This window comes from Phyllobates terribilis, unplaced genomic scaffold, assembly GCF_046119375.1.
Source record: "Phyllobates terribilis strain yellow unplaced genomic scaffold, ASM4611937v1 Scaffold_737__1_contigs__length_740118, whole genome shotgun sequence".
NCBI classification, from domain to species: domain Eukaryota; kingdom Metazoa; phylum Chordata; class Amphibia; order Anura; family Dendrobatidae; genus Phyllobates; species Phyllobates terribilis.
The window spans coordinates 314,744-340,863 of record NW_027363497.1 but is presented as its reverse complement, the minus strand read 5'-3'; the positions used below and the strand labels follow the sequence as shown (position 1 = coordinate 340,863).

The 26,120-nt window shown below is 45.3% G+C and overlaps 20 non-coding genes across 20 annotated transcripts; all 20 read left to right on the top strand.

Annotated features, from left to right (window-relative positions):
* Positions 1-269: 269 nt before the first annotated feature.
* LOC141238492 (U2 spliceosomal RNA) lies at positions 270-460 on the top strand. The gene has a single exon (XR_012303975.1). It is a non-coding gene; the product is annotated as a U2 spliceosomal RNA (small nuclear RNA).
* A 1,117-nt stretch (positions 461-1,577) lies between these two features.
* Positions 1,578-1,768, top strand: LOC141238146 (U2 spliceosomal RNA). Its single transcript, XR_012303640.1, has one exon. It is a non-coding gene; the product is annotated as a U2 spliceosomal RNA (small nuclear RNA).
* A 1,117-nt stretch (positions 1,769-2,885) lies between these two features.
* LOC141238491 (U2 spliceosomal RNA) lies at positions 2,886-3,076 on the top strand. The gene has a single exon (XR_012303974.1). It is a non-coding gene; the product is annotated as a U2 spliceosomal RNA (small nuclear RNA).
* A 1,117-nt stretch (positions 3,077-4,193) lies between these two features.
* Positions 4,194-4,384, top strand: LOC141238144 (U2 spliceosomal RNA). The gene has a single exon (XR_012303638.1). It is a non-coding gene; the product is annotated as a U2 spliceosomal RNA (small nuclear RNA).
* A 1,118-nt stretch (positions 4,385-5,502) lies between these two features.
* LOC141238490 (U2 spliceosomal RNA) lies at positions 5,503-5,693 on the top strand. Its single transcript, XR_012303973.1, has one exon. It is a non-coding gene; the product is annotated as a U2 spliceosomal RNA (small nuclear RNA).
* A 1,117-nt stretch (positions 5,694-6,810) lies between these two features.
* Positions 6,811-7,001, top strand: LOC141238143 (U2 spliceosomal RNA). The gene has a single exon (XR_012303637.1). It is a non-coding gene; the product is annotated as a U2 spliceosomal RNA (small nuclear RNA).
* A 1,120-nt stretch (positions 7,002-8,121) lies between these two features.
* On the top strand, positions 8,122-8,312 carry LOC141238142 (U2 spliceosomal RNA). The gene has a single exon (XR_012303636.1). It is a non-coding gene; the product is annotated as a U2 spliceosomal RNA (small nuclear RNA).
* A 1,125-nt stretch (positions 8,313-9,437) lies between these two features.
* Positions 9,438-9,628, top strand: LOC141237996 (U2 spliceosomal RNA). The gene has a single exon (XR_012303495.1). It is a non-coding gene; the product is annotated as a U2 spliceosomal RNA (small nuclear RNA).
* A 1,120-nt stretch (positions 9,629-10,748) lies between these two features.
* LOC141238431 (U2 spliceosomal RNA) lies at positions 10,749-10,939 on the top strand. Its single transcript, XR_012303917.1, has one exon. It is a non-coding gene; the product is annotated as a U2 spliceosomal RNA (small nuclear RNA).
* A 1,116-nt stretch (positions 10,940-12,055) lies between these two features.
* Positions 12,056-12,246, top strand: LOC141238141 (U2 spliceosomal RNA). Its single transcript, XR_012303635.1, has one exon. It is a non-coding gene; the product is annotated as a U2 spliceosomal RNA (small nuclear RNA).
* Positions 12,247-13,365: 1,119 nt separating this feature from the next.
* Positions 13,366-13,556, top strand: LOC141238140 (U2 spliceosomal RNA). The gene has a single exon (XR_012303634.1). It is a non-coding gene; the product is annotated as a U2 spliceosomal RNA (small nuclear RNA).
* Positions 13,557-14,671: 1,115 nt separating this feature from the next.
* Positions 14,672-14,862, top strand: LOC141238139 (U2 spliceosomal RNA). Its single transcript, XR_012303633.1, has one exon. It is a non-coding gene; the product is annotated as a U2 spliceosomal RNA (small nuclear RNA).
* A 1,118-nt stretch (positions 14,863-15,980) lies between these two features.
* Positions 15,981-16,171, top strand: LOC141238506 (U2 spliceosomal RNA). The gene has a single exon (XR_012303988.1). It is a non-coding gene; the product is annotated as a U2 spliceosomal RNA (small nuclear RNA).
* Positions 16,172-17,287: 1,116 nt separating this feature from the next.
* On the top strand, positions 17,288-17,478 carry LOC141238376 (U2 spliceosomal RNA). The gene has a single exon (XR_012303864.1). It is a non-coding gene; the product is annotated as a U2 spliceosomal RNA (small nuclear RNA).
* A 1,116-nt stretch (positions 17,479-18,594) lies between these two features.
* LOC141238138 (U2 spliceosomal RNA) lies at positions 18,595-18,785 on the top strand. The gene has a single exon (XR_012303632.1). It is a non-coding gene; the product is annotated as a U2 spliceosomal RNA (small nuclear RNA).
* A 1,114-nt stretch (positions 18,786-19,899) lies between these two features.
* On the top strand, positions 19,900-20,090 carry LOC141238484 (U2 spliceosomal RNA). Its single transcript, XR_012303967.1, has one exon. It is a non-coding gene; the product is annotated as a U2 spliceosomal RNA (small nuclear RNA).
* A 1,117-nt stretch (positions 20,091-21,207) lies between these two features.
* On the top strand, positions 21,208-21,398 carry LOC141238137 (U2 spliceosomal RNA). Its single transcript, XR_012303631.1, has one exon. It is a non-coding gene; the product is annotated as a U2 spliceosomal RNA (small nuclear RNA).
* Positions 21,399-22,520: 1,122 nt separating this feature from the next.
* On the top strand, positions 22,521-22,711 carry LOC141238136 (U2 spliceosomal RNA). The gene has a single exon (XR_012303630.1). It is a non-coding gene; the product is annotated as a U2 spliceosomal RNA (small nuclear RNA).
* A 1,118-nt stretch (positions 22,712-23,829) lies between these two features.
* LOC141238135 (U2 spliceosomal RNA) lies at positions 23,830-24,020 on the top strand. The gene has a single exon (XR_012303629.1). It is a non-coding gene; the product is annotated as a U2 spliceosomal RNA (small nuclear RNA).
* A 1,123-nt stretch (positions 24,021-25,143) lies between these two features.
* Positions 25,144-25,334, top strand: LOC141238416 (U2 spliceosomal RNA). Its single transcript, XR_012303903.1, has one exon. It is a non-coding gene; the product is annotated as a U2 spliceosomal RNA (small nuclear RNA).
* Positions 25,335-26,120: the final 786 nt, after the last annotated feature.

Here is a 26,120-nt window from a genome sequence, read left to right as displayed (position 1 = left end):
CCCCCCCCCGCCTTAATTGGTTCTCCTCCCTTCCAACGGTGTTGAGGCGGGTGGGAACAGCCGGGGGTTGAGGGTACTGTGCTAAAAGAGGTGGAGTTATGCAGATCTAAAACGCGTGGATTGCAGCAGCAGCAAGCCGAAAAGTGCAGGCATGTGAGGGATCTAGAGGTTGACAGCATGTCTTCTTAACGGGAGTCCAGGTGGCCATCTCCACAAATGGACTTTTCAGAATCCTTGGGTGGCACCATAGTCGGAAACCAATTCTGGTTATCGCTTCTCGGCCTTTTGGCTAAGTTCAAGTGTAGTATCTGTTCTTATCAGTTTAATATCTGATACGTCCCCTATCTGGGGACCATATATTAAATGGATTTTTAGAACAAGGAGATGGAAAAAGAGCTTGCTCTGTCCACTCCACGCATTGTCCTGGTATTGCAGTATCTCCAGGACCGGTGCACCCCTTCTTTAATGCAGTTTCTAAAATCAGAAAGAATTGAATTCAATGCTTTTTGTTCATTTGGCTTGTTTGTCGGATTTTGGGATGGACTCTTTGGCTTTGCTTTTCTTCTCCTCATTGGATTTTTCATGTTAAAAGTTGCAGAAGCCAGATGACAAGCTCATTTTGGTTCAACTTCAGCAACTGTGCATTGCATTGCCATGTAATGTAATGCAATGCTATCTATCTAGCTCTCCCTCTATACTTCCTTTTGGATAAACAGACATATTAGGCAAGCATTTTGGAGCTTTCACCTAAATAACTACAGGTGGTGAGATAAGCTGCACAATATAATTGACCTTTCAGTATATTGTTGCACACACACCATCTATTTAGCAAATGCCCTTGTTATCAACAGCAGCCTTTTAAACTCACCTGAGCTAACAGGTATGTGAGCTGGTTACTCTGCTGCGCTTAAAATTTCTTTTTTGGTTTGCTACAATGCCTTTTCTGAAACGTTGTCTCCCTCTGCTGGAACACTGACTTCTTTCATTTAATGCCTGCAGACTATAAAAGAGAAACCAACCCAAAAAGTTTGGTTGATTAGTCTGTGGCATTCTTTTAAACAGTTGCTTATGGCGGTCTCTGTGAGCTTCTCAGTGACATTCAGCCATCCAGGTATCCCGCCTGCAGTAGACGGAATGTGGCAATGGACCGCTGGCTGCGCGTGTCATAATAGGCTCTGAGCCTTTATATACCTGCGCACAGCAGCAGCCACCTTCAGTCTGCTGCTGGACAGCCAGCAGCAGCAGCAGCAGCAGGAGAGGTAATTAATCAGCAACCCTCCTGCTAAGGGTAGACAGCTGCTCGTTCCACCCCCCCCCGCCTTAATTGGTTCTCCTCCCTTCCAACGGTGTTGAGGCGGGTGGGAACAGCCGGGGGTTGAGGGTACTGTGCTAAAAGAGGTGGAGTTATGCAGATCTAAAACGCGTGGATTGCAGCAGCAGCAAGCCGAAAAGTGCAGGCATGTGAGGGATCTAGAGGTTGACAGCATGTCTTCTTAACGGGAGTCCAGGTGGCCATCTCCACAAATGGACTTTTCAGAATCCTTGGGTGGCACCGTAGTCGGAAACCAATTCTGGTTATCGCTTCTCGGCCTTTTGGCTAAGATCAAGTGTAGTATCTGTTCTTATCAGTTTAATATCTGATACGTCCCCTATCTGGGGACCATATATTAAATGGATTTTTAGAACAGGGAGATGGAAAAAGAGCTTGCTCTGTCCACTCCACGCATTGACCTGGTATTGCAGTATCTCCAGGACCGGTGCACCCCTTCTTTAATGCAGTTTCTAAAATCAGAAAGAATTGAATTCAATGCTTTTTGTTCATTTGGCTTGTTTGTCGGATTTTGGGATGGACTCTTTGGCTTTGCTTTTCTTCTCCTCATTGAATTTTTCATGTTAAAAGTTGCAGAAGCCAGATGACAAGCTCATTTTGGTTCAACTTCAGCAACTGTGCATTGCATTGCCATGTAATGTAATGCAATGCTATCTATCTAGCTCTCCCTCTATACTTCCTTTTGGATAAACAGACATATTAGGCAAGCATTTTGGAGCTTTCACCTAAATAACTACAGGTGGTGAGATAAGCTGCACAATATAATTGACCTTTCAGTATATTGTTGCACACACACCATCTATTTAGCAAATGCCCTTGTTATCAACAGCAGCCTTTTAAACTCACCTGAGCTAACAGGAATGTGAGCTGGTTACTCTGCTGCGCTTAAAATTTCTTTTTTGGTTTGCTACAATGCCTTTTCTGAAACGTTGTCTCCCTCTGCTGGAACACTGACTTCTTTCATTTAATGCCTGCAGACTATAAAAGAGAAACCAACCCAAAAAGTTTGGTTGATTAGTCTGTGGCATTCTTTTAAACTGTTGCTTATGGCGGTCTCTGTGAGCTTCTCAGTGACATTCAGCCATCCAGGTATCCCGCCTGCAGTAGACGGAATGTGGCAATGGAACGCTGGCTGCGCGTGTCATAATAGGCTCTGAGCCTTTATATACCTGCGCACAGCAGCAGCCACCTTCAGTCTGCTGCTGGACAGCCAGCAGCAGCAGCAGCAGGAGAGGTAATTAATCAGCAACCCTCCTGCTAAGGGTAGACAGCTGCTCGTTCCACCCCCCCCCCCCGCCTTAATTGGTTCTCCTCCCTTCCAACGGTGTTGAGGCGGGTGGGAACAGCCGGGGGTTGAGGGTACTGTGCTAAAAGAGGTGGAGTTATGCAGATCTAAAACGCGTGGATTGCAGCAGCAGCAAGCCGAAAAGTGCAGGCATGTGAGGGATCTAGAGGTTGACAGCATGTCTTCTTAACGGGAGTCCAGGTGGCCATCTCCACAAATGGACTTTTCAGAATCCTTGGGTGGCACCATAGTCGGAAACCAATTCTGGTTATCGCTTCTCGGCCTTTTGGCTAAGTTCAAGTGTAGTATCTGTTCTTATCAGTTTAATATCTGATACGTCCCCTATCTGGGGACCATATATTAAATGGATTTTTAGAACAAGGAGATGGAAAAAGAGCTTGCTCTGTCCACTCCACGCATTGTCCTGGTATTGCAGTATCTCCAGGACCGGTGCACCCCTTCTTTAATGCAGTTTCTAAAATCAGAAAGAATTGAATTCAATGCTTTTTGTTCATTTGGCTTGTTTGTCGGATTTTGGGATGGACTCTTTGGCTTTGCTTTTCTTCTCCTCATTGGATTTTTCATGTTAAAAGTTGCAGAAGCCAGATGACAAGCTCATTTTGGTTCAACTTCAGCAACTGTGCATTGCATTGCCATGTAATGTAATGCAATGCTATCTATCTAGCTCTCCCTCTATACTTCCTTTTGGATAAACAGACATATTAGGCAAGCATTTTGGAGCTTTCACCTAAATAACTACAGGTGGTGAGATAAGCTGCACAATATAATTGACCTTTCAGTATATTGTTGCACACACACCATCTATTTAGCAAATGCCCTTGTTATCAACAGCAGCCTTTTAAACTCACCTGAGCTAACAGGTATGTGAGCTGGTTACTCTGCTGCGCTTAAAATTTCTTTTTTGGTTTGCTACAATGCCTTTTCTGAAACGTTGTCTCCCTCTGCTGGAACACTGACTTCTTTCATTTAATGCCTGCAGACTATAAAAGAGAAACCAACCCAAAAAGTTTGGTTGATTAGTCTGTGGCATTCTTTTAAACAGTTGCTTATGGCGGTCTCTGTGAGCTTCTCAGTGACATTCAGCCATCCAGGTATCCCGCCTGCAGTAGACGGAATGTGGCAATGGAACGCTGGCTGCGCGTGTCATAATAGGCTCTGAGCCTTTATATACCTGCGCACAGCAGCAGCCACCTTCAGTCTGCTGCTGGACAGCCAGCAGCAGCAGCAGCAGCAGGAGAGGTAATTAATCAGCAACCCTCCTGCTAAGGGTAGACAGCTGCTCGTTCCACCCCCCCCCGCCTTAATTGGTTCTCCTCCCTTCCAACGGTGTTGAGGCGGGTGGGAACAGCCGGGGGTTGAGGGTACTGTGCTAAAAGAGGTGGAGTTATGCAGATCTAAAACGCGTGGATTGCAGCAGCAGCAAGCCGAAAAGTGCAGGCATGTGAGGGATCTAGAGGTTGACAGCATGTCTTCTTAACGGGAGTCCAGGTGGCCATCTCCACAAATGGACTTTTCAGAATCCTTGGGTGGCACCGTAGTCGGAAACCAATTCTGGTTATCGCTTCTCGGCCTTTTGGCTAAGATCAAGTGTAGTATCTGTTCTTATCAGTTTAATATCTGATACGTCCCCTATCTGGGGACCATATATTAAATGGATTTTTAGAACAGGGAGATGGAAAAAGAGCTTGCTCTGTCCACTCCACGCATTGACCTGGTATTGCAGTATCTCCAGGACCGGTGCACCCCTTCTTTAATGCAGTTTCTAAAATCAGAAAGAATTGAATTCAATGCTTTTTGTTCATTTGGCTTGTTTGTCGGATTTTGGGATGGACTCTTTGGCTTTGCTTTTCTTCTCCTCATTGAATTTTTCATGTTAAAAGTTGCAGAAGCCAGATGACAAGCTCATTTTGGTTCAACTTCAGCAACTGTGCATTGCATTGCCATGTAATGTAATGCAATGCTATCTATCTAGCTCTCCCTCTATACTTCCTTTTGGATAAACAGACATATTAGGCAAGCATTTTGGAGCTTTCACCTAAATAACTACAGGTGGTGAGATAAGCTGCACAATATAATTGACCTTTCAGTATATTGTTGCACACACACCATCTATTTAGCAAATGCCCTTGTTATCAACAGCAGCCTTTTAAACTCACCTGAGCTAACAGGTATGTGAGCTGGTTACTCTGCTGCGCTTAAAATTTCTTTTTTGGTTTGCTACAATGCCTTTTCTGAAACGTTGTCTCCCTCTGCTGGAACACTGACTTCTTTCATTTAATGCCTGCAGACTATAAAAGAGAAACCAACCCAAAAAGTTTGGTTGATTAGTCTGTGGCATTCTTTTAAACTGTTGCTTATGGCGGTCTCTGTGAGCTTCTCAGTGACATTCAGCCATCCAGGTATCCCGCCTGCAGTAGACGGAATGTGGCAATGGAACGCTGGCTGCGCGTGTCATAATAGGCTCTGAGCCTTTATATACCTGCGCACAGCAGCAGCCACCTTCAGTCTGCTGCTGGACAGCCAGCAGCAGCAGCAGCAGGAGAGGTAATTAATCAGCAACCCTCCTGCTAAGGGTAGACAGCTGCTCGTTCCACCCCCCCCCCCCCGCCTTAATTGGTTCTCCTCCCTTCCAACGGTGTTGAGGCGGGTGGGAACAGCCGGGGGTTGAGGGTACTGTGCTAAAAGAGGTGGAGTTATGCAGATCTAAAACGCGTGGATTGCAGCAGCAGCAAGCCGAAAAGTGCAGGCATGTGAGGGATCTAGAGGTTGACAGCATGTCTTCTTAACGGGAGTCCAGGTGGCCATCTCCACAAATGGACTTTTCAGAATCCTTGGGTGGCACCATAGTCGGAAACCAATTCTGGTTATCGCTTCTCGGCCTTTTGGCTAAGTTCAAGTGTAGTATCTGTTCTTATCAGTTTAATATCTGATACGTCCCCTATCTGGGGACCATATATTAAATGGATTTTTAGAACAAGGAGATGGAAAAAGAGCTTGCTCTGTCCACTCCACGCATTGTCCTGGTATTGCAGTATCTCCAGGACCGGTGCACCCCTTCTTTAATGCAGTTTCTAAAATCAGAAAGAATTGAATTCAATGCTTTTTGTTCATTTGGCTTGTTTGTCGGATTTTGGGATGGACTCTTTGGCTTTGCTTTTCTTCTCCTCATTGGATTTTTCATGTTAAAAGTTGCAGAAGCCAGATGACAAGCTCATTTTGGTTCAACTTCAGCAACTGTGCATTGCATTGCCATGTAATGTAATGCAATGCTATCTATCTAGCTCTCCCTCTATACTTCCTTTTGGATAAACAGACATATTAGGCAAGCATTTTGGAGCTTTCACCTAAATAACTACAGGTGGTGAGATAAGCTGCACAATATAATTGACCTTTCAGTATATTGTTGCACACACACCATCTATTTAGCAAATGCCCTTGTTATCAACAGCAGCCTTTTAAACTCACCTGAGCTAACAGGTATGTGAGCTGGTTACTCTGCTGCGCTTAAAATTTCTTTTTTGGTTTGCTACAATGCCTTTTCTGAAACGTTGTCTCCCTCTGCTGGAACACTGACTTCTTTCATTTAATGCCTGCAGACTATAAAAGAGAAACCAACCCAAAAAGTTTGGTTGATTAGTCTGTGGCATTCTTTTAAACAGTTGCTTATGGCGGTCTCTGTGAGCTTCTCAGTGACATTCAGCCATCCAGGTATCCCGCCTGCAGTAGACGGAATGTGGCAATGGAACGCTGGCTGCGCGTGTCATAATAGGCTCTGAGCCTTTATATACCTGCGCACAGCAGCAGCCACCTTCAGTCTGCTGCTGGACAGCCAGCAGCAGCAGCAGCAGCAGGAGAGGTAATTAATCAGCAACCCTCCTGCTAAGGGTAGACAGCTGCTCGTTCCACCCCCCCCCGCCTTAATTGGTTCTCCTCCCTTCCAACGGTGTTGAGGCGGGTGGGAACAGCCGGGGGTTGAGGGTACTGTGCTAAAAGAGGTGGAGTTATGCAGATCTAAAACGCGTGGATTGCAGCAGCAGCAAGCCGAAAAGTGCAGGCATGTGAGGGATCTAGAGGTTGACAGCATGTCTTCTTAACGGGAGTCCAGGTGGCCATCTCCACAAATGGACTTTTCAGAATCCTTGGGTGGCACCGTAGTCGGAAACCAATTCTGGTTATCGCTTCTCGGCCTTTTGGCTAAGATCAAGTGTAGTATCTGTTCTTATCAGTTTAATATCTGATACGTCCCCTATCTGGGGACCATATATTAAATGGATTTTTAGAACAGGGAGATGGAAAAAGAGCTTGCTCTGTCCACTCCACGCATTGACCTGGTATTGCAGTATCTCCAGGACCGGTGCACCCCTTCTTTAATGCAGTTTCTAAAATCAGAAAGAATTGAATTCAATGCTTTTTGTTCATTTGGCTTGTTTGTCGGATTTTGGGATGGACTCTTTGGCTTTGCTTTTCTTCTCCTCATTGAATTTTTCATGTTAAAAGTTGCAGAAGCCAGATGACAAGCTCATTTTGGTTCAACTTCAGCAACTGTGCATTGCATTGCCATGTAATGTAATGCAATGCTATCTATCTAGCTCTCCCTCTATACTTCCTTTTGGATAAACAGACATATTAGGCAAGCATTTTGGAGCTTTCACCTAAATAACTACAGGTGGTGAGATAAGCTGCACAATATAATTGACCTTTCAGTATATTGTTGCACACACACCATCTATTTAGCAAATGCCCTTGTTATCAACAGCAGCCTTTTAAACTCACCTGAGCTAACAGGTATGTGAGCTGGTTACTCTGCTGCGCTTAAAATTTCTTTTTTGGTTTGCTACAATGCCTTTTCTGAAACGTTGTCTCCCTCTGCTGGAACACTGACTTCTTTCATTTAATGCCTGCAGACTATAAAAGAGAAACCAACCCAAAAAGTTTGGTTGATTAGTCTGTGGCATTCTTTTAAACTGTTGCTTATGGCGGTCTCTGTGAGCTTCTCAGTGACATTCAGCCATCCAGGTATCCCGCCTGCAGTAGACGGAATGTGGCAATGGAACGCTGGCTGCGCGTGTCATAATAGGCTCTGAGCCTTTATATACCTGCGCACAGCAGCAGCCACCTTCAGTCTGCTGCTGGACAGCCAGCAGCAGCAGCAGCAGCAGGAGAGGTAATTAATCAGCAACCCTCCTGCTAAGGGTAGACAGCTGCTCGTTCCACCCCCCCCCCCCGCCTTAATTGGTTCTCCTCCCTTCCAACGGTGTTGAGGCGGGTGGGAACAGCCGGGGGTTGAGGGTACTGTGCTAAAAGAGGTGGAGTTATGCAGATCTAAAACGCGTGGATTGCAGCAGCAGCAAGCCGAAAAGTGCAGGCATGTGAGGGATCTAGAGGTTGACAGCATGTCTTCTTAACGAGAGTCCAGGTGGCCATCTCCACAAATGGACTTTTCAGAATCCTTGGGTGGCACCGTAGTCGGAAACCAATTCTGGTTATCGCTTCTCGGCCTTTTGGCTAAGATCAAGTGTAGTATCTGTTCTTATCAGTTTAATATCTGATACGTCCCCTATCTGGGGACCATATATTAAATGGATTTTTAGAACAGGGAGATGGAAAAAGAGCTTGCTCTGTCCACTCCACGCATTGACCTGGTATTGCAGTATCTCCAGGACCGGTGCACCCCTTCTTTAATGCAGTTTCTAAAATCAGAAAGAATTGAATTCAATGCTTTTTGTTCATTTGGCTTGTTTGTCGGATTTTGGGATGGACTCTTTGGCTTTGCTTTTCTTCTCCTCATTGGATTTTTCATGTTAAAAGTTGCAGAAGCCAGATGACAAGCTCATTTTGGTTCAACTTCAGCAACTGTGCATTGCATTGCCATGTAATGTAATGCAATGCTATCTATCTAGCTCTCCCTCTATACTTCCTTTTGGATAAACAGACATATTAGGCAAGCATTTTGGAGCTTTCACCTAAATAACTACAGGTGGTGAGATAAGCTGCACAATATAATTGACCTTTCAGTATATTGTTGCACACACACCATCTATTTAGCAAATGCCCTTGTTATCAACAGCAGCCTTTTAAACTCACCTGAGCTAACAGGTATGTGAGCTGGTTACTCTGCTGCGCTTAAAATTTCTTTTTTGGTTTGCTACAATGCCTTTTCTGAAACGTTGTCTCCCTCTGCTGGAACACTGACTTCTTTCATTTAATGCCTGCAGACTATAAAAGAGAAACCAACCCAAAAAGTTTGGTTGATTAGTCTGTGGCATTCTTTTAAACTGTTGCTTATGGCGGTCTCTGTGAGCTTCTCAGTGACATTCAGCCATCCAGGTATCCCGCCTGCAGTAGACGGAATGTGGCAATGGAACGCTGGCTGCGCGTGTCATAATAGGCTCTGAGCCTTTATATACCTGCGCACAGCAGCAACCACCTTCAGTCTGCTGCTGGACAGCCAGCAGCAGCAGCAGCAGCAGCAGGAGAGGTAATTAATCAGCAACCCTCCTGCTAAGGGTAGACAGCTGCTCGCTCCACCCCCCCCCCCCCCGCCTTAATTGGTTCTCCTCCCTTCCAACGGTGTTGAGGCGGGTGGGAACAGCCGGGGGTTGAGGGTACTGTGCTAAAAGAGGTGGAGTTATGCAGATCTAAAACGCGTGGATTGCAGCAGCAGCAAGCCGAAAAGTGCAGGCATGTGAGGGATCTAGAGGTTGACAGCATGTCTTCTTAACGGGAGTCCAGGTGGCCATCTCCACAAATGGACTTTTCAGAATCCTTGGGTGGCACCGTAGTCGGAAACCAATTCTGGTTATCGCTTCTCGGCCTTTTGGCTAAGATCAAGTGTAGTATCTGTTCTTATCAGTTTAATATCTGATATGTCCCCTATCTGGGGACCATATATTAAATGGATTTTTAGAACAGGGAGATGGAAAAAGAGCTTGCTCTGTCCACTCCACGCATTGACCTGGTATTGCAGTATCTCCAGGACCGGTGCACCCCTTCTTTAATGCAGTTTCTAAAATCAGAAAGAATTGAATTTAATGCTTTTTGTTCATTTGGCTTGTTTGTCGGATTTTGGGATGGACTCTTTGGCTTTGCTTTTCTTCTCCTCATTGAATTTTTCATGTTAAAAGTTGCAGAAGCCAGATGACAAGCTCATTTTGGTTCAACTTCAGCAACTGTGCATTGCATTGCCATGTAATGTAATGCAATGCTATCTATCTAGCTCTCCCTCTATACTTCCTTTTGGATAAACAGACATATTAGGCAAGCATTTTGGAGCTTTCACCTAAATAACTACAGGTGGTGAGATAAGCTGCACAATATAATTGACCTTTCAGTATATTGTTGCACACACACCATCTATTTAGCAAATGCCCTTGTTATCAACAGCAGCCTTTTAAACTCACCTGAGCTAACAGGTATGTGAGCTGGTTACTCTGCTGCGCTTAAAATTTCTTTTTTGGTTTGCTACAATGCCTTTTCTGAAACGTTGTCTCCCTCTGCTGGAACACTGACTTCTTTCATTTAATGCCTGCAGACTATAAAAGAGAAACCAACCCAAAAAGTTTGGTTGATTAGTCTGTGGCATTCTTTTAAACTGTTGCTTATGGCGGTCTCTGTGAGCTTCTCAGTGACATTCAGCCATCCAGGTATCCCGCCTGCAGTAGACGGAATGTGGCAATGGAACGCTGGCTGCACGTGTCATAATAGGCTCTGAGCCTTTATATACCTGCGCACAGCAGCAGCCACCTTCAGTCTGCTGCTGGACAGCCAGCAGCAGCAGCAGCAGCAGGAGAGGTAATTAATCAGCAACCCTCCTGCTAAGGGTAGACAGCTGCTCGTTCCACCCCCCCCCCCCGCCTTAATTGGTTCTCCTCCCTTCCAACGGTGTTGAGGCGGGTGGGAACAGCCGGGGGTTGAGGGTACTGTGCTAAAAGAGGTGGAGTTATGCAGATCTAAAACGCGTGGATTGCAGCAGCAGCAAGCCGAAAAATGCAGGCATGTGAGGGATCTAGAGGTTGACAGCATGTCTTCTTAACGAGAGTCCAGGTGGCCATCTCCACAAATGGACTTTTCAGAATCCTTGGGTGGCACCGTAGTCGGAAACCAATTCTGGTTATCGCTTCTCGGCCTTTTGGCTAAGATCAAGTGTAGTATCTGTTCTTATCAGTTTAATATCTGATACGTCCCCTATCTGGGGACCATATATTAAATGGATTTTTAGAACAGGGAGATGGAAAAAGAGCTTGCTCTGTCCACTCCACGCTTTGACCTGGTATTGCAGTATCTCCAGGACCGGTGCACCCCTTCTTTAATGCAGTTTCTAAAATCAGAAAGAATTGAATTCAATGCTTTTTGTTCATTTGGCTTGTTTGTCGGATTTTGGGATGGACTCTTTGGCTTTGCTTTTCTTCTCCTCATTGGATTTTTCATGTTAAAAGTTGCAGAAGCCAGATGACAAGCTCATTTTGGTTCAACTTCAGCAACTGTGCATTGCATTGCCATGTAATGTAATGCAATGCTATCTATCTAGCTCTCCCTCTATACTTCCTTTTGGATAAACAGACATATTAGGCAAGCATTTTGGAGCTTTCACCTAAATAACTACAGGTGGTGAGATAAGCTGCACAATATAATTGACCTTTCAGTATATTGTTGCACACACACCATCTATTTAGCAAATGCCCTTGTTATCAACAGCAGCCTTTTAAACTCACCTGAGCTAACAGGTATGTGAGCTGGTTACTCTGCTGCGCTTAAAATTTCTTTTTTGGTTTGCTACAATGCCTTTTCTGAAACGTTGTCTCCCTCTGCTGGAACACTGACTTCTTTCATTTAATGCCTGCAGACTATAAAAGAGAAACCAACCCAAAAAGTTTGGTTGATTAGTCTGTGGCATTCTTTTAAACTGTTGCTTATGGCGGTCTGTGTGAGCTTCTCAGTGACATTCAGCCATCCAGGTATCCCGCCTGCAGTAGACGGAATGTGGCAATGGAACGCTGGCTGCGCGTGTCATAATAGGCTCTGAGCCTTTATATACCTGCGCACAGCAGCAGCCACCTTCAGTCTGCTGCTGGACAGCCAGCAGCAGCAGCAGCAGCAGGAGAGGTAATTAATCAGCAACCCTCCTGCTAAGGGTAGACAGCTGCTCGTTCCACCCCCCCCGCCTTAATTGGTTCTCCTCCCTTCCAACGGTGTTGAGGCGGGTGGGAACAGCCGGGGGTTGAGGGTACTGTGCTAAAAGAGGTGGAGTTATGCAGATCTAAAACGCGTGGATTGCAGCAGCAGCAAGCCGAAAAGTGCAGGCATGTGAGGGATCTAGAGGTTGACAGCATGTCTTCTTAACGGGAGTCCAGGTGGCCATCTCCACAAATGGACTTTTCAGAATCCTTGGGTGGCACCGTAGTCGGAAACCAATTCTGGTTATCGCTTCTCGGCCTTTTGGCTAAGATCAAGTGTAGTATCTGTTCTTATCAGTTTAATATCTGATACGTCCCCTATCTGGGGACCATATATTAAATGGATTTTTAGAACAGGGAGATGGAAAAAGAGCTTGCTCTGTCCACTCCACGCATTGACCTGGTATTGCAGTATCTCCAGGACCGGTGCACCCCTTCTTTAATGCAGTTTCTAAAATCAGAAAGAATTGAATTCAATGCTTTTTGTTCATTTGGCTTGTTTGTCGGATTTTGGGATGGACTCTTTGGCTTTGCTTTTCTTCTCCTCATTGGATTTTTCATGTTAAAAGTTGCAGAAGCCAGATGACAAGCTCATTTTGGTTCAACTTCAGCAACTGTGCATTGCATTGCCATGTAATGTAATGCAATGCTATCTATCTAGCTCTCCCTCTATACTTCCTTTTGGATAAACAGACATATTAGGCAAGCATTTTGGAGCTTTCACCTAAATAACTACAGGTGGTGAGATAAGCTGCACAATATAATTGACCTTTCAGTATATTGTTGCACACACACCATCTATTTAGCAAATGCCCTTGTTATCAACAGCAGCCTTTTAAACTCACCTGAGCTAACAGGTATGTGAGCTGGTTACTCTGCTGCGCTTAAAATTTCTTTTTTGGTTTGCTACAATGCCTTTTCTGAAACGTTGTCTCCCTCTGCTGGAACACTGACTTCTTTCATTTAATGCCTGCAGACTATAAAAGAGAAACCAACCCAAAAAGTTTGGTTGATTAGTCTGTGGCATTCTTTTAAACTGTTGCTTATGGCGGTCTCTGTGAGCTTCTCAGTGACATTCAGCCATCCAGGTATCCCGCCTGCAGTAGACGGAATGTGGCAATGGAACGCTGGCTGCGCGTGTCATAATAGGCTCTGAGCCTTTATATACCTGCGCACAGCAGCAGCCACCTTCAGTCTGCTGCTGGACAGCCAGCAGCAGCAGCAGCAGCAGGAGAGGTAATTAATCAGCAACCCTCCTGCTAAGGGTAGACAGCTGCTCGTTCCACCCCCCCCCCCGCCTTAATTGGTTCTCCTCCCTTCCAACGGTGTTGAGGCGGGTGGGAACAGCCGGGGGTTGAGGGTACTGTGCTAAAAGAGGTGGAGTTATGCAGATCTAAAACGCGTGGATTGCAGCAGCAGCAAGCCGAAAAGTGCAGGCATGTGAGGGATCTAGAGGTTGACAGCATGTCTTCTTAACGGGAGTCCAGGTGGCCATCTCCACAAATGGACTTTTCAGAATCCTTGGGTGGCACCGTAGTCGGAAACCAATTCTGGTTATCGCTTCTCGGCCTTTTGGCTAAGATCAAGTGTAGTATCTGTTCTTATCAGTTTAATATCTGATACGTCCCCTATCTGGGGACCATATATTAAATGGATTTTTAGAACAGGGAGATGGAAAAAGAGCTTGCTCTGTCCACTCCACGCATTGACCTGGTATTGCAGTATCTCCAGGACCGGTGCACCCCTTCTTTAATGCAGTTTCTAAAATCAGAAAGAATTGAATTCAATGCTTTTTGTTCATTTGGCTTGTTTGTCGGATTTTGGGATGGACTCTTTGGCTTTGCTTTTCTTCTCCTCATTGGATTTTTCATGTTAAAAGTTGCAGAAGCCAGATGACAAGCTCATTTTGGTTCAACTTCAGCAACTGTGCATTGCATTGCCATGTAATGTAATGCAATGCTATCTATCTAGCTCTCCCTCTATACTTCCTTTTGGATAAACAGACATATTAGGCAAGCATTTTGGAGCTTTCACCTAAATAACTACAGGTGGTGAGATAAGCTGCACAATATAATTGACCTTTCAGTATATTGTTGCACACACACCATCTATTTAGCAAATGCCCTTGTTATCAACAGCAGCCTTTTAAACTCACCTGAGCTAACAGGTATGTGAGCTGGTTACTCTGCTGCGCTTAAAATTTCTTTTTTGGTTTGCTACAATGCCTTTTCTGAAACGTTGTCTCCCTCTGCTGGAACACTGACTTCTTTCATTTAATGCCTGCAGACTATAAAAGAGAAACCAACCCAAAAAGTTTGGTTGATTAGTCTGTGGCATTCTTTTAAACTGTTGCTTATGGCGGTCTCTGTGAGCTTCTCAGTGACATTCAGCCATCCAGGTATCCCGCCTGCAGTAGACGGAATGTGGCAATGGAACGCTGGCTGCGCGTGTCATAATAGGCTCTGAGCCTTTATATACCTGCGCACAGCAGCAGCCACCTTCAGTCTGCTGCTGGACAGCCAGCAGCAGCAGCAGCAGGAGAGGTAATTAATCAGCAACCCTCCTGCTAAGGGTAGACAGCTGCTCGTTCCACCCCCCCCCCGCCTTAATTGGTTCTCCTCCCTTCCAACGGTGTTGAGGCGGGTGGGAACAGCCGGGGGTTGAGGGTACTGTGCTAAAAGAGGTGGAGTTATGCAGATCTAAAACGCGTGGATTGCAGCAGCAGCAAGCCGAAAAGTGCAGGCATGTGAGGGATCTAGAGGTTGACAGCATGTCTTCTTAACGGGAGTCCAGGTGGCCATCTCCACAAATGGACTTTTCAGAATCCTTGGGTGGCACCGTAGTCGGAAACCAATTCTGGTTATCGCTTCTCGGCCTTTTGGCTAAGATCAAGTGTAGTATCTGTTCTTATCAGTTTAATATCTGATACGTCCCCTATCTGGGGACCATATATTAAATGGATTTTTAGAACAGGGAGATGGAAAAAGAGCTTGCTCTGTCCACTCCACGCATTGACCTGGTATTGCAGTATCTCCAGGACCGGTGCACCCCTTCTTTAATGCAGTTTCTAAAATCAGAAAGAATTGAATTCAATGCTTTTTGTTCATTTGGCTTGTTTGTCGGATTTTGGGATGGACTCTTTGGCTTTGCTTTTCTTCTCCTCATTGGATTTTTCATGTTAAAAGTTGCAGAAGCCAGATGACAAGCTCATTTTGGTTCAACTTCAGCAACTGTGCATTGCATTGCCATGTAATGTAATGCAATGCTATCTATCTAGCTCTCCCTCTATACTTCCTTTTGGATAAACAGACATATTAGGCAAGCATTTTGGAGCTTTCACCTAAATAACTACAGGTGGTGAGATAAGCTGCACAATATTATTGACCTTTCAGTATATTGTTGCACACACACCATCTATTTAGCAAATGCCCTTGTTATCAACAGCAGCCTTTTAAACTCACCTGAGCTAACAGGTATGTGAGCTGGTTACTCTGCTGCGCTTAAAATTTCTTTTTTGGTTTGCTACAATGCCTTTTCTGAAACGTTGTCTCCCTCTGCTGGAACACTGACTTCTTTCATTTAATGCCTGCAGACTATAAAAGAGAAACCAACCCAAAAAGTTTGGTTGATTAGTCTGTGGCATTCTTTTAAACTGTTGCTTATGGCGGTCTCTGTGAGCTTCTCAGTGACATTCAGCCATCCAGGTATCCCGCCTGCAGTAGACGGAATGTGGCAATGGAACGCTGGCTGCGCGTGTCATAATAGGCTCTGAGCCTTTATATACCTGCGCACAGCAGCAGCCACCTTCAGTCTGCTGCTGGACAGCCAGCAGCAGCAGCAGCAGCAGGAGAGGTAATTAATCAGCAACCCTCCTGCTAAGGGTAGACAGCTGCTCGTTCCACCCCCCCCCCGCCTTAATTGGTTCTCCTCCCTTCCAACGGTGTTGAGGCGGGTGGGAACAGCCGGGGGTTGAGGGTACTGTGCTAAAAGAGGTGGAGTTATGCAGATCTAAAACGCGTGGATTGCAGCAGCAGCAAGCCGAAAAGTGCAGGCATGTGAGGGATCTAGAGGTTGACAGCATGTCTTCTTAACGGGAGTCCAGGTGGCCATCTCCACAAATGGACTTTTCAGAATCCTTGGGTGGCACCGTAGTCGGAAACCAATTCTGGTTATCGCTCCTCGGCCTTTTGGCTAAGATCAAGTGTAGTATCTGTTCTTATCAGTTTAATATCTGATACGTCCCCTATCTGGAGACCATATATTAAATGGATTTTTAGAACAGGGAGATGGAAAAAGAGCTTGCTCTGTCCACTCCACGCATTGACCTGGTATTGCAGTATCTCCAGGACCGGTGCACCCCTTCTTTAATGCAGTTTCTAAAATCAGAAAGAATTGAATTCAATGCTTTTTGTTCATTTGGCTTGTTTGTCGGATTTTGGGATGGACTCTTTGGCTTTGCTTTTCTTCTCCTCATTGGATTTTTCATGTTAAAAGTTGCAGAAGCCAGATGACAAGCTCATTTTGGTTCAACTTCAGCAACTGTGCATTGCATTGCCATGTAATGTAATGCAATGCTATCTATCTAGCTCTCCCTCTATACTTCCTTTTGGATAAACAGACATATTAGGCAAGCATTTTGGAGCTTTCACCTAAATAACTACAGGTGGTGAGATAAGCTGCACAATATAATTGACCTTTCAGTATATTGTTGCACACACACCATCTATTTAGCAAATGCCCTTGTTATCAACAGCAGCCTTTTAAACTCACCTGAGCTAACAGATATGTGAGCTGGTTACTCTGCTGCGCTTAAAATTTCTTTTTTGGTTTGCTACAATGCCTTTTCTGAAACGTTGTCTCCCTCTGCTGGAACACTGACTTCTTTCATTTAATGCCTGCAGACTATAAAAGAGAAACCAACCCAAAAAGTTTGGTTGATTAGTCTGTGGCATTCTTTTAAACTGTTGCTTATGGCGGTCTCTGTGAGCTTCTCAGTGACATTCAGCCATCCAGGTATCCCGCCTGCAGTAGACGGAATGTGGCAATGGAACGCTGGCTGCGCGTGTCATAATAGGCTCTGAGCCTTTATATACCTGCGCACAGCAGCAGCCACCTTCAGTCTGCTGCTGGACAGCCAGCAGCAGCAGCAGCAGGAGAGGTAATTAATCAGCAACCCTCATGCTAAGGGTAGACAGCTGCTCGTTCCACCCCCCCCCCCGCCTTAATTGGTTCTCCTCCCTTCCAACGGTGTTGAGGCGGGTGGGAACAGCCGGGGGTTGAGGGTACTGTGCTAAAAGAGGTGGAGTTATGCAGATCTAAAACGCGTGGATTGCAGCAGCAGCAAGCCGAAAAGTGCAGGCATGTGAGGGATCTAGAGGTTGACAGCATGTCTTCTTAACGGGAGTCCAGGTGGCCATCTCCACAAATGGACTTTTCAGAATCCTTGGGTGGCACCGTAGTCGGAAACCAATTCTGGTTATCGCTTCTCGGCCTTTTGGCTAAGATCAAGTGTAGTATCTGTTCTTATCAGTTTAATATCTGATACGTCCCCTATCTGGGGACCATATATTAAATGGATTTTTAGAACAGGGAGATGGAAAAAGAGCTTGCTCTGTCCACTCCACGCATTGTCCTGGTATTGCAGTATCTCCAGGACCGGTGCACCCCTTCTTTAATGCAGTTTCTAAAATCAGAAAGAATTGAATTCAATGCTTTTTGTTCATTTGGCTTGTTTGTCGGATTTTGGGATGGACTCTTTGGCTTTGCTTTTCTTCTCCTCATTGGATTTTTCATGTTAAAAGTTGCAGAAGCCAGATGACAAGCTCATTTTGGTTCAACTTCAGCAACTGTGCATTGCATTGCCATGTAATGTAATGCAATGCTATCTATCTAGCTCTCCCTCTATACTTCCTTTTGGATAAACAGACATATTAGGCAAGCATTTTGGAGCTTTCACCTAAATAACTACAGGTGGTGAGATAAGCTGCACAATATAATTGACCTTTCAGTATATTGTTGCACACACACCATCTATTTAGCAAATGCCCTTGTTATCAACAGCAGCCTTTTAAACTCACCTGAGCTAACAGGTATGTGAGCTGGTTACTCTGCTGCGCTTAAAATTTCTTTTTTGGTTTGCTACAATGCCTTTTCTGAAACGTTGTCTCCCTCTGCTGGAACACTGACTTCTTTCATTTAATGCCTGCAGACTATAAAAGAGAAACCAACCCAAAAAGTTTGGTTGATTAGTCTATGGCATTCTTTTAAACTGTTGCTTATGGCGGTCTCTGTGAGCTTCTCAGTGACATTCAGCCATCCAGGTATCCCGCCTGCAGTAGACGGAATGTGGCAATGGAACGCTGGCTGCGCGTGTCATAATAGGCTCTGAGCCTTTATATACCTGCGCACAGCAGCAGCCACCTTCAGTCTGCTGCTGGACAGCCAGCAGCAGCAGCAGCAGGAGAGGTAATTAATCAGCAACCCTCCTGCTAAGGGTAGACAGCTGCTCGTTCCACCCCCCCCCCCGCCTTAATTGGTTCTCCTCCCTTCCAACGGTGTTGAGGCGGGTGGGAACAGCCGGGGGTTGAGGGTACTGTGCTAAAAGAGGTGGAGTTATGCAGATCTAAAACGCGTGGATTGCAGCAGCAGCAAGCCGAAAAGTGCAGGCATGTGAGGGATCTAGAGGTTGACAGCATGTCTTCTTAACGGGAGTCCAGGTGGCCATCTCCACAAATGGACTTTTCAGAATCGTTGGGTGGCACCGTAGTCGGAAACCAATTCTGGTTATCGCTTCTCGGCCTTTTGGCTAAGATCAAGTGTAGTATCTGTTCTTATCAGTTTAATATCTGATACGTCCCCTATCTGGGGACCATATATTAAATGGATTTTTAGAACAGGGAGATGGAAAAAGAGCTTGCTCTGTCCACTCCACGCATTGACCTGGTATTGCAGTATCTCCAGGACCGGTGCACCCCTTCTTTAATGCAGTTTCTAAAATCAGAAAGAATTGAATTCAATGCTTTTTGTTCATTTGGCTTGTTTGTCGGATTTTGGGATGGACTCTGGCTTTGCTTTTCTTCTCCTCATTGGATTTTTCATGTTAAAAGTTGCAGAAGCCAGATGACAAGCTCATTTTGGTTCAACTTCAGCAACTGTGCATTGCATTGCCATGTAATGTAATGCAATGCTATCTATCTAGCTCTCCCTCTATACTTCCTTTTGGATAAACAGACATATTAGGCAAGCATTTTGGAGCTTTCACCTAAATAACTACAGGTGGTGAGATAAGCTGCACAATATAATTGACCTTTCAGTATATTGTTGCACACACACTGTCTATTTAGCAAATGCCCTTGTTATCAACAGCAGCCTTTTAAACTCACCTGAGCTAACAGGTATGTGAGCTGGTTACTCTGCTGCGCTTAAAATTTCTTTTTTGGTTTGCTACAATGCCTTTTCTGAAACGTTGTCTCCCTCTGCTGGAACACTGACTTCTTTCATTTAATGCCTGCAGACTATAAAAGAGAAACCAACCCAAAAAGTTTGGTTGATTAGTCTGTGGCATTCTTTTAAACTGTTGCTTATGGCGGTCTCTGTGAGCTTCTCAGTGACATTCAGCCATCCAGGTATCCCGCCTGCAGTAGACGGAATGGGGCAATGGAACGCTGGCTGCGCGTGTCATAATAGGCTCTGAGCCTTTATATACCTGCGCACAGCAGCAGCCACCTTCAGTCTGCTGCTGGACAGCCAGCAGCAGCAGCAGCAGGAGAGGTAATTAATCAGCAACCCTCCTGCTAAGGGTAGACAGCTGCTCGTTCCACCCCCCCCCCCGCCTTAATTGGTTCTCCTCCCTTCCAACGGTGTTGAGGCGGGTGGGAACAGCCGGGGGTTGAGGGTACTGTGCTAAAAGAGGTGGAGTTATGCAGATCTAAAACGCGTGGATTGCAGCAGCAGCAAGCCGAAAAGTGCAGGCATGTGAGGGATCTAGAGGTTGACAGCATGTCTTCTTAACGGGAGTCCAGGTGGCCATCTCCACAAATGGACTTTTCAGAATCCTTGGGTGGCACCGTAGTCGGAAACCAATTCTGGTTATCGCTCCTCGGCCTTTTGGCTAAGATCAAGTGTAGTATCTGTTCTTATCAGTTTAATATCTGATACGTCCCCTATCTGGGGACCATATATTAAATGGATTTTTAGAACAGGGAGATGGAAAAAGAGCTTGCTCTGTCCACTCCACGCATTGACCTGGTATTGCAGTATCTCCAGGACCGGTGCACCCCTTCTTTAATGCAGTTTCTAAAATCAGAAAGAATTGAATTCAATGCTTTTTGTTCATTTGGCTTGTTTGTCGGATTTTGGGATGGACTCTTTGGCTTTGCTTTTCTTCTCCTCATTGGATTTTTCATGTTAAAAGTTGCAGAAGCCAGATGACAAGCTCATTTTGGTTCAACTTCAGCAACTGTGCATTGCATTGCCATGTAATGTAATGCAATGCTATCTATCTAGCTCTCCCTCTATACTTCCTTTTGGATAAACAGACATATTAGGCAAGCATTTTGGAGCTTTCACCTAAATAACTACAGGTGGTGAGATAAGCTGCACAATATAATTGACCTTTCAGTATATTGTTGCACACACACCATCTATTTAGCAAATGCCCTTGTTATCAACAGCAGCCTTTTAAACTCATCTGAGCTAACAGGTATGTGAGCTGGTTACTCTGCTGCGCTTAAAATTTCTTTTTTGGTTTGCTACAATGCCTTTTCTGAAACGTTGTCTCCCTCTGCTGGAACACTGACTTCTTTCATTTAATGCCTGCAGACTATAAAAGAGAAACCAACCCAAAAAGTTTGGTTGATTAGTCTGTGGCATTCTTTTAAACTGTTGCTTATGGCGGTCTCTGTGAGCTTCTCAGTGACATTCAGCCATCCAGGTATCCCGCCTGCAGTAGACGGAATGTGGCAATGGAACGCTGGCTGCGCGTGTCATAATAGGCTCTGAGCCTTTATATACCTGCGCACAGCAGCAGCCACCTTCAGTCTGCTGCTGGACAGCCAGCAGCAGCAGCAGCAGGAGAGGTAATTAATCAGCAACCGTCCTGCTAAGGGTAGACAGCTGCTCGTTTCACCCCCCCCCCCCGCCTTAATTGGTTCTCCTCCCTTCCAACGGTGTTGAGGCGGGTGGGAACAGCCGGGGGTTGAGGGTACTGTGCTAAAAGAGGTGGAGTTATGCAGATCTAAAACGCGTGGATTGCAGCAGCAGCAAGCCGAAAAGTGCAGGCATGTGAGGGATCTAGAGGTTGACAGCATGTCTTCTTAACGGGAGTCCAGGTGGCCATCTCCACAAATGGACTTTTCAGAATCCTTGGGTGGCACCGTAGTCGGAAACCAATTCTGGTTATCGCTTCTCGGCCTTTTGGCTAAGATCAAGTGTAGTATCTGTTCTTATCAGTTTAATATCTGATACGTCCCCTATCTGGGGACCATATATTAAATGGATTTTTAGAACAGGGAGATGGAAAAAGAGCTTGCTCTGTCCACTCCACGCATTGACCTGGTATTGCAGTATCTCCAGGACCGGTGCACCCCTTCTTTAATGCAGTTTCTAAAATCAGAAAGAATTGAATTCAATGCTTTTTGTTCATTTGGCTTGTTTGTCGGATTTTGGGATGGACTCTTTGGCTTTGCTTTTCTTCTCCTCATTGGATTTTTCATGTTAAAAGTTGCAGAAGCCAGATGACAAGCTCATTTTGGTTCAACTTCAGCAACTGTGCATTGCATTGCCATGTAATGTAATGCAATGCTATCTATCTAGCTCTCCCTCTATACTTCCTTTTGGATAAACAGACATATTAGGCAAGCATTTTGGAGCTTTCACCTAAATAACTACAGGTGGTGAGATAAGCTGCACAATATAATTGACCTTTCAGTATATTGTTGCACACACACCATCTATTTAGCAAATGCCCTTGTTATCAACAGCAGCCTTTTAAACTCACCTGAGCTAACAGGTATGTGAGCTGGTTACTCTGCTGCGCTTAAAATTTCTTTTTTGGTTTGCTACAATGCCTTTTCTGAAACGTTGTCTCCCTCTGCTGGAACACTGACTTCTTTCATTTAATGCCTGCAGACTATAAAAGAGAAACCAACCCAAAAAGTTTGGTTGATTAGTCTGTGGCATTCTTTTAAACTGTTGCTTATGGCGGTCTCTGTGAGCTTCTCAGTGACATTCAGCCATCCAGGTATCCCGCCTGCAGTAGACGGAATGTGGCAATGGAACGCTGGCTGCGCGTGTCATAATAGGCTCTGAGCCTTTATATACCTGCGCACAGCAGCAGCCACCTTCAGTCTGCTGCTGGACAGCCAGCAGCAGCAGCAGCAGCAGGAGAGGTAATTAATCAGCAACCCTCCTGCTAAGGGTAGACAGCTGCTCGTTCCACACCCCCCCCCCCCGCCTTAATTGGTTCTCCTCCCTTCCAACGGTGTTGAGGCGGGTGGGAACAGCCGGGGGTTGAGGGTACTGTGCTAAAAGAGGTGGAGTTATGCAGATCTAAAACGCGTGGATTGCAGCAGCAGCAAGCCGAAAAGTGCAGGCATGTGAGGGATCTAGAGGTTGACAGCATGTCTTCTTAACGGGAGTCCAGGTGGCCATCTCCACAAATGGACTTTTCAGAATCCTTGGGTGGCACCGTAGTCGGAAACCAATTCTGGTTATCGCTTCTCGGCCTTTTGGCTAAGATCAAGTGTAGTATCTGTTCTTATCAGTTTAATATCTGATACGTCCCCTATCTGGGGACCATATATTAAATGGATTTTTAGAACAGGGAGATGGAAAAAGAGCTTGCTCTGTCCACTCCACGCATTGACCTGGTATTGCAGTATCTCCAGGACCGGTGCACCCCTTCTTTAATGCAGTTTCTAAAATCAGAAAGAATTGAATTCAATGCTTTTTGTTCATTTGGCTTGTTTGTCGGATTTTGGGATGGACTCTTTGGCTTTGCTTTTCTTCTCCTCATTGGATTTTTCATGTTAAAAGTTGCAGAAGCCAGATGACAAGCTCATTTTGGTTCAACTTCAGCAACTGTGCATTGCATTGCTATGTAATGTAATGCAATGCTATCTATCTAGCTCTCCCTCTATACTTCCTTTTGGATAAACAGACATATTAGGCAAGCATTTTGGAGCTTTCACCTAAATAACTACAGGTGGTGAGATAAGCTGCACAATATAATTGACCTTTCAGTATATTGTTGCACACACACCATCTATTTAGCAAATGCCCTTGTTATCAACAGCAGCCTTTTAAACTCACCTGAGCTAACAGGTATGTGAGCTGGTTACTCTGCTGCGCTTAAAATTTCTTTTTTGGTTTGCTACAATGCCTTTTCTGAAACGTTGTCTCCCTCTGCTGGAACACTGACTTCTTTCATTTTATGCCTGCAGACTATAAAAGAGAAACCAACCCAAAAAGTTTGGTTGATTAGTCTGTGGCATTCTTTTAAACTGTTGCTTAAGGCGGTGTCTGTGAGCTTCTCAGTGACATTCAGCCATCCAGGTATCCCGCCTGCAGTAGATGGAATGTGGCAATGGAACGCTGGCTGCGCGTGTCATAATAGGCTCTGAGCCTTTATATACCTGCGCACAGCAGCAGCCACCTTCAGTCTGCTGCTGGACAGCCAGCAGCAGCAGCAGCAGCAGGAGAGGTAATTAATCAGCAACCCTCCTGCTAAGGGTAGACAGCTGCTCGTTCCACCCCCCCCCCGCCTTAATTGGTTCTCCTCCCTTCCAACGGTGTTGAGGCGGGTGGGAACAGCCGGGGGTTGAGGGTACTGTGCTAAAAGAGGTGGAGTTATGCAGATCTAAAACGCGTGGATTGCAGCAGCAGCAAGCCGAAAAGTGCAGGCATGTGAGGGATCTAGAGGTTGACAGCATGTCTTCTTAACGGGAGTCCAGGTGGCCATCTCCACAAATGGACTTTTCAGAATCCTTGGGTGGCACCGTAGTCGGAAACCAATTCTGGTTATCGCTTCTCGGCCTTTTGGCTAAGATCAAGTGTAGTATCTGTTCTTATCAGTTTAATATCTGATACGTCCCCTATCTGGGGACCATATATTAAATGGATTTTTAGAACAGGGAGATGGAAAAAGAGCTTGCTCTGTCCACTCCACGCATTGACCTGGTATTGCAGTATCTCCAGGACCGGTGCACCCCTTCTTTAATGCAGTTTCTAAAATCAGAAAGAATTGAATTCAATGCTTTTTGTTCATTTGGCTTGTTTGTCGGATTTTGGGATGGACTCTTTGGCTTTGCTTTTCTTCTCCTCATTGGATTTTTCATGTTAAAAGTTGCAGAAGCCAGATGACAAGCTCATTTTGGTTCAACTTCAGCAACTGTGCATTGCATTGCCATGTAATGTAATGCAATGCTATCTATCTAGCTCTCCCTCTATACTTCCTTTTGGATAAACAGACATATTAGGCAAGCATTTTGGAGCTTTCACCTAAATAACTACAGGTGGTGAGATAAGCTGCACAATATAATTGACCTTTCAGTATATTGTTGCACACACACCATCTATTTAGCAAATGCCCTTGTTATCAACAGCAGCCTTTTAAACTCACCTGAGCTAACAGGTATGTGAGCTGGTTACTCTGCTGCGCTTAAAATTTCTTTTTTGGTTTGCTACAATGCCTTTTCTGAAACGTTGTCTCCCTCTGCTGGAACACTGACTTCTTTCATTTAATGCCTGCAGACTATAAAAGAGAAACAAACACAAAAAGTTTGGTTGATTAGTCTGTGGCATTCTTTTAAACTGTTGCTTATGGCGGTCTCTGTGAGCTTCTCAGTGACATTCAGCCATCCAGGTATCCCGCCTGCAGTAGACGGAATGTGGCAATGGAACGCTGGCTGCGCGTGTCATAATAGGCTCTGAGCCTTTATATACCTGCGCACAGCAGCAGCCACCTTCAGTCTGCTGCTGGACAGCCAGCAGCAGCAGCAGCAGCAGGAGAGGTATTTAATCAGCAACCCTCCTGCTAAGGGTAGACAGCTGCTCGTTCCACCCCCCCACCCCCCCGCCTTAATTGGTTCTCCTCCCTTCCAACGGTGTTGAGGCGGGTGGGAACAGCCGGGGGTTGAGGGTACTGTGCTAAAAGAGGTGGAGTTATGCAGATCTAAAACGCGTGGATTGCAGCAGCAGCAAGCCGAAAAGTGCAGGCATGTGAGGGATCTAGAGGTTGACAGCATGTCTTCTTAACGGGAGTCCAGGTGGCCATCTCCACAAATGGACTTTTCAGAATCCTTGGGTGGCACCGTAGTCGGAAACCAATTCTGGTTATCGCTTCTCGGCCTTTTGGCTAAGATCAAGTGTAGTATCTGTTCTTATCAGTTTAATATCTGATACGTCCCCTATCTGGGGACCATATATTAAATGGATTTTTAGAACAGGGAGATGGAAAAAGAGCTTGCTCTGTCCACTCCACGCATTGACTTGGTATTGCAGTATCTCCAGGACCGGTGCACCCCTTCTTTAATGCAGTTTCTAAAATCAGAAAGAATTGAATTCAATGCTTTTTGTTCATTTGGCTTGTTTGTCGGATTTTGGGATGGACTCTTTGGCTTTGCTTTTCTTCTCCTCATTGGATTTTTCATGTTAAAAGTTGCAGAAGCCAGATGACAAGCTCATTTTGGTTCAACTTCAGCAACTGTGCATTGCATTGCCATGTAATGTAATGCAATGCTATCTATCTAGCTCTCCCTCTGTACTTCCTTTTGGATAAACAGACATATTAGGCAAGCATTTTGGAGCTTTCACCTAAATAACTACAGGTGGTGAGATAAGCTGCACAATATAATTGACCTTTCAGTATATTGTTGCACACACACCATCTATTTAGCAAATGCCCTTGTTATCAACAGCAGCCTTTTAAACTCACCTGAGCTAACAGGTATGTGAGCTGGTTACTCTGCTGCGCTTAAAATTTCTTTTTTGGTTTGCTACAATGCCTTTTCTGAAACGTTGTCTCCCTCTGCTGGAACACTGACTTCTTTCATTTAATGCCTGCAGACTATAAAAGAGAAACCAACCCAAAAAGTTTGGTTGATTAGTCTGTGGCATTCTTTTAAACTGTTGCTTATGGCGGTCTCTGTGAGCTTCTCAGTGACATTCAGCCATCCAGGTATCCCGCCTGCAGTAGACGGAATGTGGCAATGGAACGCTGGCTGCGCGTGTCATAATAGGCTCTGAGCCTTTATATACCTGCGCACAGCAGCAGCCACCTTCAGTCTGCTGCTGGACAGCCAGCAGCAGCAGC